Here is a 15,055-nt window from a genome sequence, read left to right on the forward strand (position 1 = left end):
GGATAAAGTTAAGTTTTGAAGGAGTATAATACTTACCACAGTGTCAAAAGCAAGTGTACAATTAACTCAATCTTTTTTCTCTCTCTTTTTTCTTCCTTCATTTATCCCTTTCTTTCCTCTCTCTCTTTCACTGTGTCTTACAAAATGGAGAATCCTTTTTGTGGATATTCTATTTTAAGAGTCCAAATAGAAATGGAATATTATTAAGTTCTTTTTGAATTTTAAAAAATTTGAATATCAACTAGGTGAAAAACTGATAATGAGTTTAATTGAAAAGAAGACAAACAGCATAAAATCTATGTGCAGAGGATATGCAGAAGAAAAGCAAGTATAATAATAAATTGATTGTCTCAGCTAAGATTGATAACCCCACTGATTATTAAAAACAGAAGGAAATGGAACACAATTGAGTGGCTATTTTATATATCCCTAACACAACTATTTGCTTTATTTCCTTTAAGTTTTAAAGTTATATTTTCTTTTTCACTTCTTAGACTTGTTTTGGTTTATAAATAAGAAAACAGCTAAAGACCCTTAAAACTTTTAAGGATGTCTAGAATCAGCATTTTATCTTCTGTCCACTAGATGGCAGGTAGAGGATTCAGAATACCTTTCAGAAGCTATGTGTAAGCTGTTCTCATTTGCAACACTAGATGAGAAAACCGATTTGGTTCAAAGTAGGACATTTTGGAAATGAGTCTCTTTTTCTTTCACCCTCCTCAATCTCCCACACATAGCCTTAAAAAAAAAAAAAGGACTGGTAAAACTGGTAAAAGGGTGTAGAGTTTCTAATAAGGCTTTTATGTTTTTATCTACAGTTACAGAGTAGAACAGAACGCTTGCAGATTTATTTTCTTTATTGAAAACTGTATAACTAAAATCCAGCAACAAATCTGTTTTTGACTGGTTATGTATTTTTGCAAAAACATTTACAATTTTTTTCTCTTTTGGGCACCTACAGTCTAAAATGGTGTGTTTTCTCTGAATAATCTAAATCCTTTTATTTTCTCAACAAGGAAGTTCCTGTGGATCCTGTTATGGAAGGGGCAGTTGGAGATTACATTATAACTTGGCAATCAATTTTCTTTCTTTCTTTTTTCCCTCCCTATCTTCTTTATGATAAGAGAGAGTAGGGAAGTAGAGAACTTGAAGATTCTTTTTCTTTTTTTTTCCCCCAGTTTTTATTGGAATCTACCCCCCCCCCCCCCCCCCCCCCGGTTTAAAATGAGTAGAAAGAATCAAATTTTCTGGTTTGAACACATGCCTTTCCATGGAGGGGCCAAGGCCCTGGAAATGTAAAGGGCCAATCTTTGTTCCAGAGGGGTTCATTTCAGAGAAGGGTGTGTTCTGCAAAGACAAATAGGTCCCACAGATAGTTGCCAAGGGCACGGAATACATCTTTGCATTACACCTTGAACTAGCGTGTTCATATCACCTCTTTTTTATTGCATGTACCATAAATGACTGTAAAAGTTTGCAAATCATGCAGAGACCTTGGCAGTCAATACTTCGCAGGAAATCTACAAAGAGAGGAGCTGGGGAAGAGATCCAGCCTAGCAGTTTTACTTTTTTTTTTGGCACAGGAACCCTAGGTTGACATTGAGAATTAGTGAATGTTCGATTTTTGACAGTGTCTCAGCCAGAGGTGTCCACAGAGCCACTTAATCTGAAATGTTGGTTTTTTCATTTAGATTAACAGGTAATGGAAACACCCCTGTGGCCTTATTTACATGGGTTTACTCTAGGTGCTCATCTGTGATGAGGCCATAAAAGAAAGGCTAATTTTTATGTGGGCCAATGTGTGGGCAAGTAGGGTGCCTAGCTGTGGAGGCCTTGCCAGTAGCTTTTCTGAAGTCTGTTTTTAAGAGCCTAGCTCTCCAAAGAGCCAGGCAAGGGTCTGGAGGTTGCTTTTTAGGATCTACACCGTGTTGGTGATGCTGCGGCTGGGGGGAACACTAATCAGCCCCCTCCTCCGTGTTTAATCTGCCCATTCTGCGGATTTAGGGAAGGGGAGAGTGTTTTACCGCTTGAAATTCAAGGCATTAAAGATGAGTGCCCGGTGAAAAGTCCGACAAACCAAATACAGACGAGGGTACCAAAGCCCGGGATTCGGAGACAAACTCCGCTACTGCTCCAGCCCGGAGGGGCAGACCTCATTGAAGCTACTATGTAGAGTCGGCGGCTATGAAATGGCTTAGCATCCCCTTTCCCACAGTCGGGGGCCTCGCAGCTTTAAAGCTTCGGCAGTGCCTCGCTTTGGACTGCGCTAGGGACCAAAGGGCTGTGCTTTTCCGGAGAGAGACTGGGTTACAGGGCAGTGAGCGGCGGCGGGAGAAAAAGCCCCGGGCCCTACACTCCAAGACAGGATGGCTTTAGAATGTTCCTCTCTCACACACACACACCCCACCTCCACCGGCAGCACCCTCTTCTCCCCAACCCCCGACCCCCACGCCAGTCCCAGTGACTGGAATCCTTCACTTCTGATGCAAAAAACATTCAGTGGAGTCCAGGGAGTTTTTGAAATTCTGGCGGAGGCTGCTTTATCCGTTGATTCGCCCCAAAGGTTGAGGTGGGGGATGCGCTGAGCTCAGCTCCAGGCTTTGAATTGCCCCTGAAACCCCCGTGGCCATATCCCGCCCGCGGTCCTTTACATCTGAGTGGCTTAGAAGGGGTCTGTGAGCTTTGCCCAATCTAGAAAGGATCGGCAGGTGGAGAACTGTGCGAGTTTTTTAGTTTTCCTTTTTAATTTTAACCCCCGGCGGGGAAGCGTGCGTGCGGGTGGGCGGTCGTCGCCGCTAACTGCGCCCTCCCAGGCGGTGGCCGGCTCCAATGTGGGTGCGACGGCTGTGACACCGGGTCAACAGAGGTGGAGCACCTGGGCAGGAAGTGGACACCTCCCGTCTGGGGAAGGTTTCTGTGCAGGCGGAGGGCGTGGAGCTGCCCTCGGAAACAGGGCCTCTAGGAGCTGAGATCTGCAAGACCTTTTCCCCGCAGGTTCCGCGCGCCAGCGCGCGCCCTCCCCACAGCTCTGCCAGAGGCCACAGCTTTCCATTCATAGTATCAGAAGCGCTCCTGGGAAAACCCGGAATTTTTATCCAGACGGTTTGGTGGCATTGGGAAGGGGGGACAAATCGTATAAAAAAGTTGATCAAAGCGAAAAGGAAAAGCCCAGGTTAAAAGAGACATTTAACAGGAAAGCCAGGCAAAGTATTTTATGACGCCACTTTGCGGTGTTTAATTTCAGATTAAAAGCAGATATGGCATAAACACATATGTGTGTGATTTCTCCCTAAATACTGACTAATGAAACAGAACTTTGTATTTTCGGAAAACGTTGCCCTAAAAAATTATTCCGATCTCTTCTCCTGTTGTTCCGTCCACCCCTACGGTCAGGGGAGACTACTCTCCATGGAGCACATTTTTCATTCTCAGCATCATAAACCCATGCCATGGAGAATCGTAATAAATTAGTTTCAGGACCAATGTAAGTGATGCTCTAAAGCTGGGTCAGTTGACATTGGTTGATTTAGTAAAAACTGCCAAAGCTGTAGCTGAGTCAACCTCTCATACTTTCCTTTAGTTCACAGAGTCACTTATTTGTCTATTTATTTAGTTACCTGAAACCACTCCCTACTTGCTGCGAGTGAGAGAGGACTGGCAGTGTTACACTCTGAGGGATTTTTCTAAGTTGAACAGATGCAATGCTTCCTCTGTGCGTGCTCAGTCACCTCCAACTCTTTGTGACTCGACTGTAGCCCGCCAGGCTCCTCTGTCCACAGGAATCTCCAGGCAAGAATACTAGAGGGGGTTGTCATTTCCTCCTCCAGGAGATCTTCGCCACCCAGGGATGGAACCCTCCTCTCTTCCTTGGTAGGCAGATTCTTTACCACTAAGCCACCTGGGAAGCCCCAATACTTCCTTTAGATAATAACTAAGTCTTAAGAGTTTATATACTTCCTTGAATGTACTGTCATTTCCCTTCTTATTAGTTAAAATCCTTGTGACAATAAAATTCTCTGGCAAAGGTTTTACATATTGTATCAAAATAATTTTTGATACAGAATATATGATGATCACTTCCTGGTAGATTAGCAATTCTACTACACAGGGATGAGAAATTGATCATCCCAAATCGAACCCACTGACATTAGGGATTGTTAGGAGCGAAATAAACGGAGACTCTGGTTTCTCTGCTGGGAACTACAGGTGTCAAATGGCATCAAAATTTCTGAGAACAGATATGGACAGTTTCTAACTTCAGACTTTTCAGCCTTTTACGGGAACTGTATATTTCTGTTTTGGCAAGAGTAAGACAACCTACACTCATTATCCAAGTATGTGGAAATATTTTTTGAGAATGACCATGGATGATCTTTAAACAACACACCGTTGAAATATTTGCATAATAAATACAGCCAGTTAATTGTTATTCTCATGCCTGGGCTGTCTCCGGAGGGTTTCCTGGAGCGGATTTGGACAGAGGGAGGCCACTTTGGAGACCTGGTTTGCAGACCACGTGGGCAATGAGACCAAAAGAATGTGTTTTGCTCAAGAAGGTAGACCTAAAGAAAGTAGTATATGATCTCTCTTCTTTGTTCTGATTTGTGAAACACCAACTACTCGTTTTTAAAGGAGCCTTTCAGCAAGAGATTCAGAAGGAGGAAACCCAGAAAGTTTAGTAAACCCGATCTAAAAAGAAAAAGAAAAAATACCTAGCCCTTTGATCTCCATGGCATTGTTATTACAGTCTTAAAATAACCACCACCCCCCTGGTCGGAAAAGAAAAACCTTAGGGATTAAGTAACTATTTATCTCATGAAGATAATTACTTGTTTGACCCGAAGTCATTCATTCCTGAAACCACGAAGTTAAATTGCTGAGATGTTTTTAAGAGCCACTGCTTCTGGCTATATCGCTTGGTTAACAAAAACCTGATCCGGATGACCATCGCATCTCGGATGGGTCTGGGCATCACTACTCCAAGTCTCAAGTTTGTGACGGTTCCTAGTGTGTGGGAGGAAGAAAGGAAGTTTTCCATCAGATACATCTGTAAAGAGGTACTAAGTGACCGAAGCCACAGGTGGCGAGGTTAACCGGGAATGGAAAACCGGGTTCCCTCTACTTCCCAGAACTCTGGCCGAGCAAGGTGGTCACAAGCCGCAGGGCAGAAGTTAATCCCAGCGGCCCAAGATGCAGTTTAACGAAATCGATGAGGCTTCCCCTAGTGGTGCGGCCGCAGTGCTGTCCCTAGGAACCTCCTTAATTCCCTTTAATAATACTTCCGGCCCTTTTCTGGACCTCATTGGCTCGGAATGAGAGGAGCATTCTCGGGTCAGCAGGCTTCTCCGCGCTACCGCCTGTGCAGAGTCACTGGCCCAGGGCTGACACCGCCCTGGGCGAGGCGTGACCCGGGGCTGGGAGGGGGACTGTGTCGGCGGTCCCGGGGGCCGCGCTTGGCCTCAGGCCGGGAGGTCCTCAGGAGGCTGGAGGCGGAGAGAGGGAACCCGGCTCCGATGGTCCAGCCGCCGTGCGCCTTGCGCGATGGAGGCCTCCGGGAGGCCCGGGGAGTGCCGCTCGGGTCCACGCAGGCAGGGCTCCGGGACTCGCCAGCCCTCCCGCCGCTCGCCCCGGGGCCTTGGGAACCGGGAAACGAGCGCGCCGAGGCGGTGGCGGCCTCGCAGCTTTCAGTTTTCATTGAGGCAGCTGGTTACTGTTTAACATCCCCACCCACGTTTCAGTTTGTTTAGTAAATCGATCGGACGGTGAGAGTCAGGCCGCTGTTCTGTCGCCATTGAGCCGGGCTAATACCCTCCCAGCATATGGTCTAAAGTCTCTGCTAGGGATCCGGAAAAACAAACAAACAAACAAAACAACAACAAAACAACATCCTTACGCCTCGTCTCCCCGATCACCCCGCCCCACCCCCATCTTCCACCTCGGCGCTCGCAAACCTCCTTCCCAGGCTGGGAAAAGTGCGGCCCGGGACCCCCGCAGCCGGGGCGGGTAGGGGGGGACCTGTCGTCGGGACATGCGGCGGCGGCCGTGCGGCTACGGCGACGCGGGAGCTCCGGGAGCCGCTCCGCGCAGGTAAGTCTCCCCGCCGCGCCCCACGAGCCCAGCGGCTGAGTCCCAGCCTGCCGAGCTCCGGCCGGGGTAGGAGCGAAGGACGCTCGGTTCCCCTCCCGCGGCTGCACCGGGGACGCGTGCCCGGGAGGGGCTGAGCCTTAGGACCCCCTAGGCCAGTCGAGCTTGAAAGCAGATACCCCGAGGCCTCCCATAGCCCGAAGTGCTGGAAAGAAGAAAGGGCCGGAGGTGAGGCAGCGGGGGCATGCGCCAGCCGGTCACTCAGGAAAAGGAGAAAATAAAAGTTGGATATGTTTGGCAGAGGAACTTTCGGTGTCTGTCGGCGAGTCACGTGGTTGCCTGGTCTCTGGGGGCTTCGGTGGAGTTTTTTTTTTTTTTGTGGCCTGGGGCCAGGCCAGGGCTTTGGGATATTCTATGGACCTCGGAGGTTTGTAGGGAGGTGTTTGGCCCTAGATCATCACCCGAGGCCTTTGCTCCCGTCTCAGCCTCTACCAGTTCTCTGTTAGACACATTTTGAGAGTAGGTATCTTCAGGTGATGCCTCTGGGGCGATTATATGAAGAATGTAGGTCTATGTCATTCTTTCTGTCTATACATGTATGTGCATATATGTATATATATAATCTTTATATAGAATTATATAATACATAATTCAATTTAAATCACCTTAGCTTCCTTTGGGAAGAAATGTCCTTTGGAAGCTTGTTTAAACAATGGACAGTTTAAGCAATAATCATTCCATGTCTAACGGGAATAGCCCAGCACGTGATAAGATCTTCGAATTGAATATAATGGGCTTCATACCTGATGTGCTGCTCTTCTGAGACTTGTTCTAAACAATTACAGGACCCCTCTCCAACAAGCAACCTGCCTTCAGTCAGCTTTCCTATGAGGGCAGCCCTAGAGAATGCAGACTACAGCGCTGTCCACTTCATGGGATGTCCTGAAAACTAAACACCTCATAAATAGTAACATTTTCTGCTTTTGTTTTGTTACTTTCTCCTGCTTTTCCGTTCATTTCATATGTATATTCTCTTCATTGGTACAATATTCTTCCCTTCCAGCTAGCACCAGTTTTTTCATAATAACCTTGTTGTCCCCACCCTCTCAGCACACTTCCCTCTGTTTTCATCTGTTGTGCTCAGTACTATCAGTCAAGTCACCTGATCTATTTATTTAGTGTGAGTTTGAAGTCAGTGGCCTAGAAGAGTTGGGCTCCTCTCTGGTACCATTTGGGTGAGAAGGTGGAGAAAGAAGGTGACCAGTGGTGGTAAACTACTTATTTTTCACTTTTCAAAAGTGTAGGTGGAAGGCTGTTCTCTTCTTCCCATTCCTCCTCAGCTCCATTCATAGGCCTACAAATAGGGAATGTTTCTCATCATGCTTTATAAAGGTATGTGTGTGTTAGTCACTTAGTCATGTCTGACTCTTTGTGAACCCATGCATTAATTGGCCAGGCTCCTCTGTCCATGAATTCTCCAGGCAAGAATACTGGAGTGGTTTGCCATTCCCTTCTCTAGAATCAAACCCTGGTTTCCTGCATTACCAGCAGATTCTTTACCGTCTGAGCTACCAGGGAAGCCCTTTTTAACTAGAGTGTGTCTATTAAGATCTCATAAGCATTTTATTCTTCAGCTGTCATTTTAAGCATATGGGACAGCAGAAATTAATTTGGGGGATGACTAAGTTTTTTTTTTTTACACTTGCAAATAATAATGCAAATAATAACTTTTCGTTCCCTGTTTCTTTTGAAAATTCTTGTTATTTTCTTTGAATTCTAAAAGTATGACTTGCTTATAAAGCAGCAAGAAAATTATAGTAAAATATAAAGTGAACCCCCTTTCCTATTCCATTCCGTACGTGTAACTGCTGTTGATTTGGACTTGTGTTCCTTCATGTGTATGGTAGTGGTGGTTTGGTTGCAAAGTTGTGTCCGACTCTTGCAACCCTGTGGACTGTAGCCCGCAGTCTCCTCTGTCCATGGGATTTCCCAGGCAAGAATACTGGAGTGGGTTGCCATTTCCTTCTCCCGAGGCTCTTCCCAACCCAGGAATCGAGCCCTGGTCTCCTGCATTGACAGGTGTATTTTTTACCTCTGAGCCTTCAGGGATTCCTTCCCATGTATAACCACAAGAATCTTTCATTATTTCAAATAATTGGATAATAGTTCATTTATCAGTGTTCTGAAATTTGCTTTCTTTTAATATTTCTCAAATATTTCTCTGTCAGTATGTGAAGATTTCTTTTTAAACATATGTGCCTAATGTAACCATCCAACCAACATCCCCCAGAATATTCACTTGGATTTTCCAGTTTCTTACTATTACAAAGAGTGATGCAGTGGTTATCTGTGTACATTGTCTCTGCAAGAATACTACAGAAGATTTATTCTGAGAAGAGAATTACCAGTTCCAGGGGGACGTTCACTTTAAATTCGATGGATATTGTAAAGACCCTTCCTAAGTACCCACAGTGTCCTTACCTTACTCTTGCCAACACTGAATAGTAATGATCTATTTAAAATGTTGCCAGTGTGATTGTTGAAACGTGGATTTCTCATTGACAGAGTTGGATATTTGGAAATTATATAACCAGCCCTGTAACATCTAACTTGAAGAGCTTGAGAATTTTGCTTTGAGAATATAGTAATAAAGTGGAAAAGGAATTAAATACTTTTTAAAATATCACTCTTATTTTGAGCTTGTAAAAGACTCTATTTGACTCTATTCGTCACTATCCGTTTACTGAATGGCTAGAGATACTGGTGCATGCTAAGTGAGAATTTTGATGTTACAAACATGTGACTCTGGTGAGCCTAATAGTTGCTGTTATGATTGTGTGGCTCTTGACTTATGTGTTTGCTACCTTTGTAAGAGGATTCACATCCCTAGAAATGAAACATAATTTTAAGTGAGATATTGCAGTTTGGAATCCTTAGGAAACTATACATGTAAACAGAACAACTGAGTATACAGTGATACGTCATTGTACGTACATACATACATCCTTGCAGAATTGCTCTGTCTACTCTCCCCATAGAAATTTTCCCCTATTGGTATCAATCAGCTCATACATAGACTCATAAAGTGCTTCAAATATGGCTTCCTCTTACACTTGGGAGAACTATTTAGGAATCTTAATACATATGTTTTTTGCTGAAACTTACTGAATCCTTAATATGTGTTACATATTGTTCTAAGCCATTCTTATGAATTTATTCTCTTACATTCTTTAAACAAATCTATGCAGCTAATACTAATATTCTCCCCATATTCAGATGGGAAAAATGAGGCAGAGAAATGTAAAAACTTGACTAAGGTCACACATCTACAGAGGATAAAACTGGGGATTCAAGTCCAGGCACTGTGAATCTAAGCCATAGGAGTGACCTTGGCACCTTCAAGAAGTCCTCGATTGTTCACTGCACAGGACTGCCCAGCTGAAGCAGACATGAGGAATGATACCTTGATCAGACCCCACAGGCCTTGCCATGTCTCCCGTTCTTGACCAAGTATTCCTGGGAGAAAGCACTTCTAGGTCACAAAAGTCTGTAAGGAACAGCAACAACCCTGCTCCATGTATGCATATTTGCATGTTTATATAAGTAACTTTGAAATTCAGAACTATCTTACCCATTCATCATGGATAACCCTTAAGGAAAACTTTCCCTTTACGATATGGACTTCCTATTGTTTAGTGGCTAAGTTATGCCTGATTCTTTGAGACCCTAGGCTTCCTTGTCCTTCACTATCTCCCAGTTTGCTCAAATTCATGTCCACTGAGTCAGTGATGCCATCCAACCATCTTATCCTCTGCTATACTTGTACTTCCTACCTTGTATTTAATACATAAGGGGACAGAATGCTCTCTATATGGGAGAATTAGCTCATAGCTTCTGATATTGTGTTGCTGTGAAAACCTTTGGTTTTTATCAAGATGACCTTTTGGAAAATGCATATGGAATTAATTTTTTTTCTTTTTTTGTGATTCTCTTAACATTGTGGGGGACATGAAGGTCTTTGAGGATGACCACCTCATGGGATGTAAGCCTAGAGAGACTGCTTTGTTGTCACATAGGGATGCTTCTATTCCTGCCCAGCTGTTTACTAAAAGGGGGACAAAAGCTGGGGCACTTGGGCAAGTTAACCTCTTTGAAGCCTAGTTTCCTCATTTTTGAAGTATATGTGACTATAACATCTGTCTCATAAAATTAATATAATGATTATATATGTTAATAATACATGTAAACATTTAGACCAATGCCTGGAATATACTAGGTACCTGACATGTATTCTGCATTGCTGTTATTGTTGTGATAGAATGAGATAATTCATCTACAATGCTACTTGATTGTTGTGAATAAGTTAATAAGTGTCACCCGCTTTTATTGACCCTCTCTCTAAAGGAATTATACATAGGGGCTTCCGAGGTGGCTTAGCAGTAAAGAATCTACCTGTCAATGCAGGAGCCACAGGAAATGTGGGTTCAATCCCTGGGTTGGGAAGATCCCACAGAGGAGGAAATGACAACCCACTCCAGTATTCCTGCTGGGAAAATTTCATGGACAGAGAAGCCTGGCGGGCTACAGTCCATGGAGTTGCAAAGAGTCAGACACAACATCAGTGACTGAGCACTCACACAAATTGCATAAGACTTCGAGAGTTTTATGGTGGCCCCTGCACCCCTGGCCAACCCTTCTAATAGGCCTCAGAGATCAGTGATGAGTAAGAGACATAGTCCCTGAATTCATGAAGTGTTTAGGTAAACAATGTAGACAAGGAACATCCCGAGTATATAGTTCAGTGGTTAGAACATGGGCTGAGGAATCAAAACTTTAATGCAAATCTCAGTTTTGCCCTTTGCCAGCTTGCTTAACATTTCTGTGCCTCAGTTTAAATAGTTTTAAAGTAAAAATAACAGTTTATTCTTAAAGTATATGTGGATTAATTCTTGTATTACTTAAGTCAAGCATTTTATTTGTTGAACATTTGACCCTTTCTCTGCACTCTATTTCAATATAGAAAAATCACATTTATAGATGATAGTGAAAAATTGTTACAGACATCTAGATAGTGAATTACCATCTCATTTAAAAGTATCTACTGATACCACCATCTGGGTCTGGTAATTTAGTATTTTTTAAAATATTTTTAATCTTTGACTATTATCCCTCTTGGCTTGCATAGTGTGTTGTACTTTGTGTGTGTTCTTGGTCAGATTATGGAATCTGTCCCAGTATTTTTATTTTATTTTTTTTGCTTTTGCTTTTCTTGTTTCTGATATTATGGCTATAGGTTGCAAATAAAGTTTGTATTTTAATTTAAATGGAATGGAATTATATGCACTGTACTAGATACCTGGAATAGGGGCATAAATAAATCAGTGTCCCCACTCTTAAACACAGATAATCTACTTGGAAGACAAACACATATAACCATCTGTAACATAGGGTGATAACTCTTGTATTAGTACAGTAAATAGAAATACCATGGAAAAGGGAAACACAAAAGATACATTTAGCTTGAATGTCCTAGAGAGATTTCATGGAAGAATAAGTGATTTTCCGATTAGCTCTTGCTGAATAGAGAAGAATCAGAAAGGGGTTTGGGGCAGAGATTACATTTGAAATAAGTGGAATGGCAAGAAATGAACTGGGGGAAGGAGCCCTGGGCCATTCTGACAATCCTGAATGTGGATAACAAAAGTTTGAGCTACGTCCTGTAGGTAAGGGGGAGCATTAAAAGTCTATAAGTAGGTTGAGTTAGGAAAGCTTTCTGTCTCCTTTTTCTTTTTTAAAATTGATTGGCAACATTTTGGAGGCTGGATCACAGAGGCACAGATAAGAGACAGGAGAATTGTAGGAAACTTCCTCAATTGCCCAATGGAAAGGAGATATGAAGAGGATAAGGTAGACTTGAGAGATCTTTTGAAGCTCTTTCAGTTGACTTTAAGAACTGTAGAATAAGGAAGATGAGACAGTAGGAAGGATTGAAGCAGACCTTAAATCTCTAGGATAGTACAGGAAGTTTTGATTTGATCATGGTCATTATAGATTTGTAATTTTTCAACTATTATAGTCCTAAAAATTGTCCATATTTTAAAAGCTAGCTTGTATGGCAAAACTAGACCTCATTTGGCCATTTGAGCCAGATTGTCAAGTACTTAGGAAGAAGATTGTTTCTCTAGTTTGTTCTCTTGTCTAGAAGATTTGTTTCTCTAGCAAAGGCATTACTATTTTCAATGTGAATTTTTGCAGCAACCAACTGTTCTCCCTTCCTGGTTAGTCTTAACTCCAATCATTTCTCATGATAGCAGTTAGAATGATATAGAGGAAACAGGTCTGACATGGTCTTCTTTCTTCTACTTAAAACCATTCATTCACTTCCTAATACCCTTATCATGAACTCCAAGTGTGTTGACATCACTAGACTCTGTGTGACTTGGTCTGTGATTTCCACTCCAAGCTTCATCTCTCTTTTCTTGACATCTCTTACTTTAGTTTTTAGCTGAAATCTCTTCTATTTCCTCAAAGGCACCATGCTCTGCACCTTCAAAAGTGCTGTATCAATTGTTTGGAAAACTCTCCGCCATTGTCATCATCATTTCCCTCCCTGCCTTCTAGTCACCTTTCACCTTTCTTGTGGGTCTTTGCTTAAATACCACCTTTCCTGACCTCCTGCCCCAATATACCAATTTAATTCTATCTTGTTCTTTCCCTGTCATATTTACCACCTTCATCACACACTGTGGTTGCATGTTCGATGATGATTCTCTTAGGCTCGAGCGTTAGACCTCTGAGAATAATAAATATGTTATTCTTGCTCACTTCTTTATTTGGGCATTTAGTTGAGGTTCAGTGAGCTTGTGTTCACTGAATGAATGAGTAGCTTTAATGGAGATTATTGTTCGGTTGCTAAGTCATGTCCGACTCTTTGTGATCCCATGGACTGCAGCATGCCAGTCTTCCCTGTCCTTCAATATCTCCTGGAGTTTGCTTAAATTCATGGCCATTGAGTCAGTGATGCTATCTAACTAGCTCATTCTCTACTGCCCCCTTCTCCTTTTGCCTTAAATCTTTCCCAGCATCAGGGTCTTTTCAGTGAGTTGGTTCTTCACATCAGGTGGCCAAAGTATTAGTTCTTCACCTTCAGCATCAGTTCTTCCAATGAATACTCAGGGTTGATTTCCTTTAGGATTGACTGGTGTGATCTCCTTGTAGTCCAAGAGACTCTTAAGAGTCTTCTGTAGCACCACAATTCAGAAGCATCAGTTCTTCAGCCCTCAGCCTTCTTTATGGTCCAATTCTCACATCCGTACATGACCATGGGAAAAACCATAGCTTTGACTATACAGACCTTTGTTGGCAAAGTGATGTCTCTGCTTTTTAAATACATTGTCTAGGTTTGTCATAGCTTTTCTTCCATGGAGCAAGTATCTTTTAATTTCATGGCTGCAGTCACTGTCCACAGTGATGTTGGAGCCCAAGAAAATAAAATTTGCTGCTGTTTTCATTTTTTCGTCATCTATTTGCTATTAACTGATGAGACTGGATGCCATGATCTTTGTTTTTTGAATGTTGAGTTTCAAACCAGCTTATTCACTCTCCTCTTTCACCTTCATCAACAGGTTGTTCAGTTCCTCTTCACTTTGTGCAATTAGAGTGGTGTCAGCAGTGTATATCAGGTTGTTGATATTTCTCCCAGCAGTCTTGATTGCAGTTTGTGATTCATCCAGTCTAGCATTTTGCATGATTTACTCTGCAAGTTAAATAAGCAGGGTGGCAATATACAGCCTTGACGTACTCCTTTCCCAATTTTGAACCAGTCAGTTTTTCCATGTTCAGTCTAGCTGTTGCTTCTTGACCTGCATATAGGTTTCTCAGGAGGCAGGTAAGGTGGTCTGGTATCCCGCTTTAAGAAGGAAAGTGAAATATCAATAGTAGAATTAAAATATTTGTTGAGAACCTAATTTTCAAGCTAGATTCTATTTTGGGTATTAAGCAATGATTGGAAATTCTCTCCTAAAATTTTCATGTCTGGTTATGGATATGCATTAAAGAATCAGATCAGATCAGATCAGTTGTTCAGTCGTGTCTGACTCTTTGCAACCCCGTGAATCGCAGCATGCCAGGTCTCCCTGTCCATCACCAACTCCCGAAGTTCACTCAGACTCATGTCCATCGAGTCAGTGATGCCATCCAGCCATCTCATCCTCTGACGTCCCCTTCTCCTCTTGCTCCCAGTCCCTCCCAGCATCAGAGTCTTTTCCAATGAGTCAACTCTTCGCATGAGGTGGCCAAAGTACTGGAGTTTCAGCTTTAGCATCATTCCTTCCAAAGAAATCCCAGGGCTGATCTCCTTCAGAATGGACTGGTTGGATCTCCTTGCAGTGCCCACTATTATAAGGGCAAGTTTTGAGTGCTGGAGAAGTATTGTAGTAACCTAGCAGAAGGCCCACTAATTTTTCCTGGATTAGGTTACACAGGATGTATGAATTATTTATTTTTAAGTCAAGGGATATAATTTATTGATATTGAGGTATAATTGCATTGAGATAAGTGTACTACTGTGGGCAGGAATCCCTTAGAAGAAATGGAGTAGCCATCGTGGTCAACAAAAGAGTCCGAAATGCAGTACTTGGATGCGATCTCAAAAACGACAGAATCATCTCTGTTTGTTTCCAAGGCAAACCATTCAATATCACAGTAATCCAAGTCTATGCCCCAACCAGTAACACTGAAGAAGCTGAAGTTGAATGGTTCTATGAAGACCTACAAGACCTTTTAGAACTAACACCCAAAAAAGATGTCCTTTTCATTATAGGGGACTGGAATGCAAAAGTAGGAAGTCAAGAAACACCTGGAGTAACAGGCAAATTTGGCCTTGGAATACGGAATGAAACAGGGCAAAGGCTAATAGAGTTTTGCCAAGAGAACACACTGGTCATAGAAAACACCCTCTTCCAACAACACA

General features: G+C 42.7%; 1 protein-coding gene across 1 annotated transcript in view; it reads left to right on the forward strand.

Annotated features, from left to right (window-relative positions):
* The first annotated feature begins 5,299 nt into the window (after positions 1-5,299).
* HNF4G (hepatocyte nuclear factor 4 gamma) overlaps positions 5,300-15,055 on the forward strand; it is a 135,399-nt gene continuing 125,643 nt past the window's right edge. The window contains exon 1 of the mRNA XM_027561224.1: positions 5,300-6,087. The gene's annotated coding sequence lies outside the window, so the exon portion shown is untranslated. The remainder of the gene's footprint in view (positions 6,088-15,055) is intronic.

Source organism: Bos indicus x Bos taurus, chromosome 14 (genome assembly GCF_003369695.1).
Source record: "Bos indicus x Bos taurus breed Angus x Brahman F1 hybrid chromosome 14, Bos_hybrid_MaternalHap_v2.0, whole genome shotgun sequence".
In the NCBI taxonomy this organism is placed as follows: domain Eukaryota; kingdom Metazoa; phylum Chordata; class Mammalia; order Artiodactyla; family Bovidae; genus Bos; species Bos indicus x Bos taurus.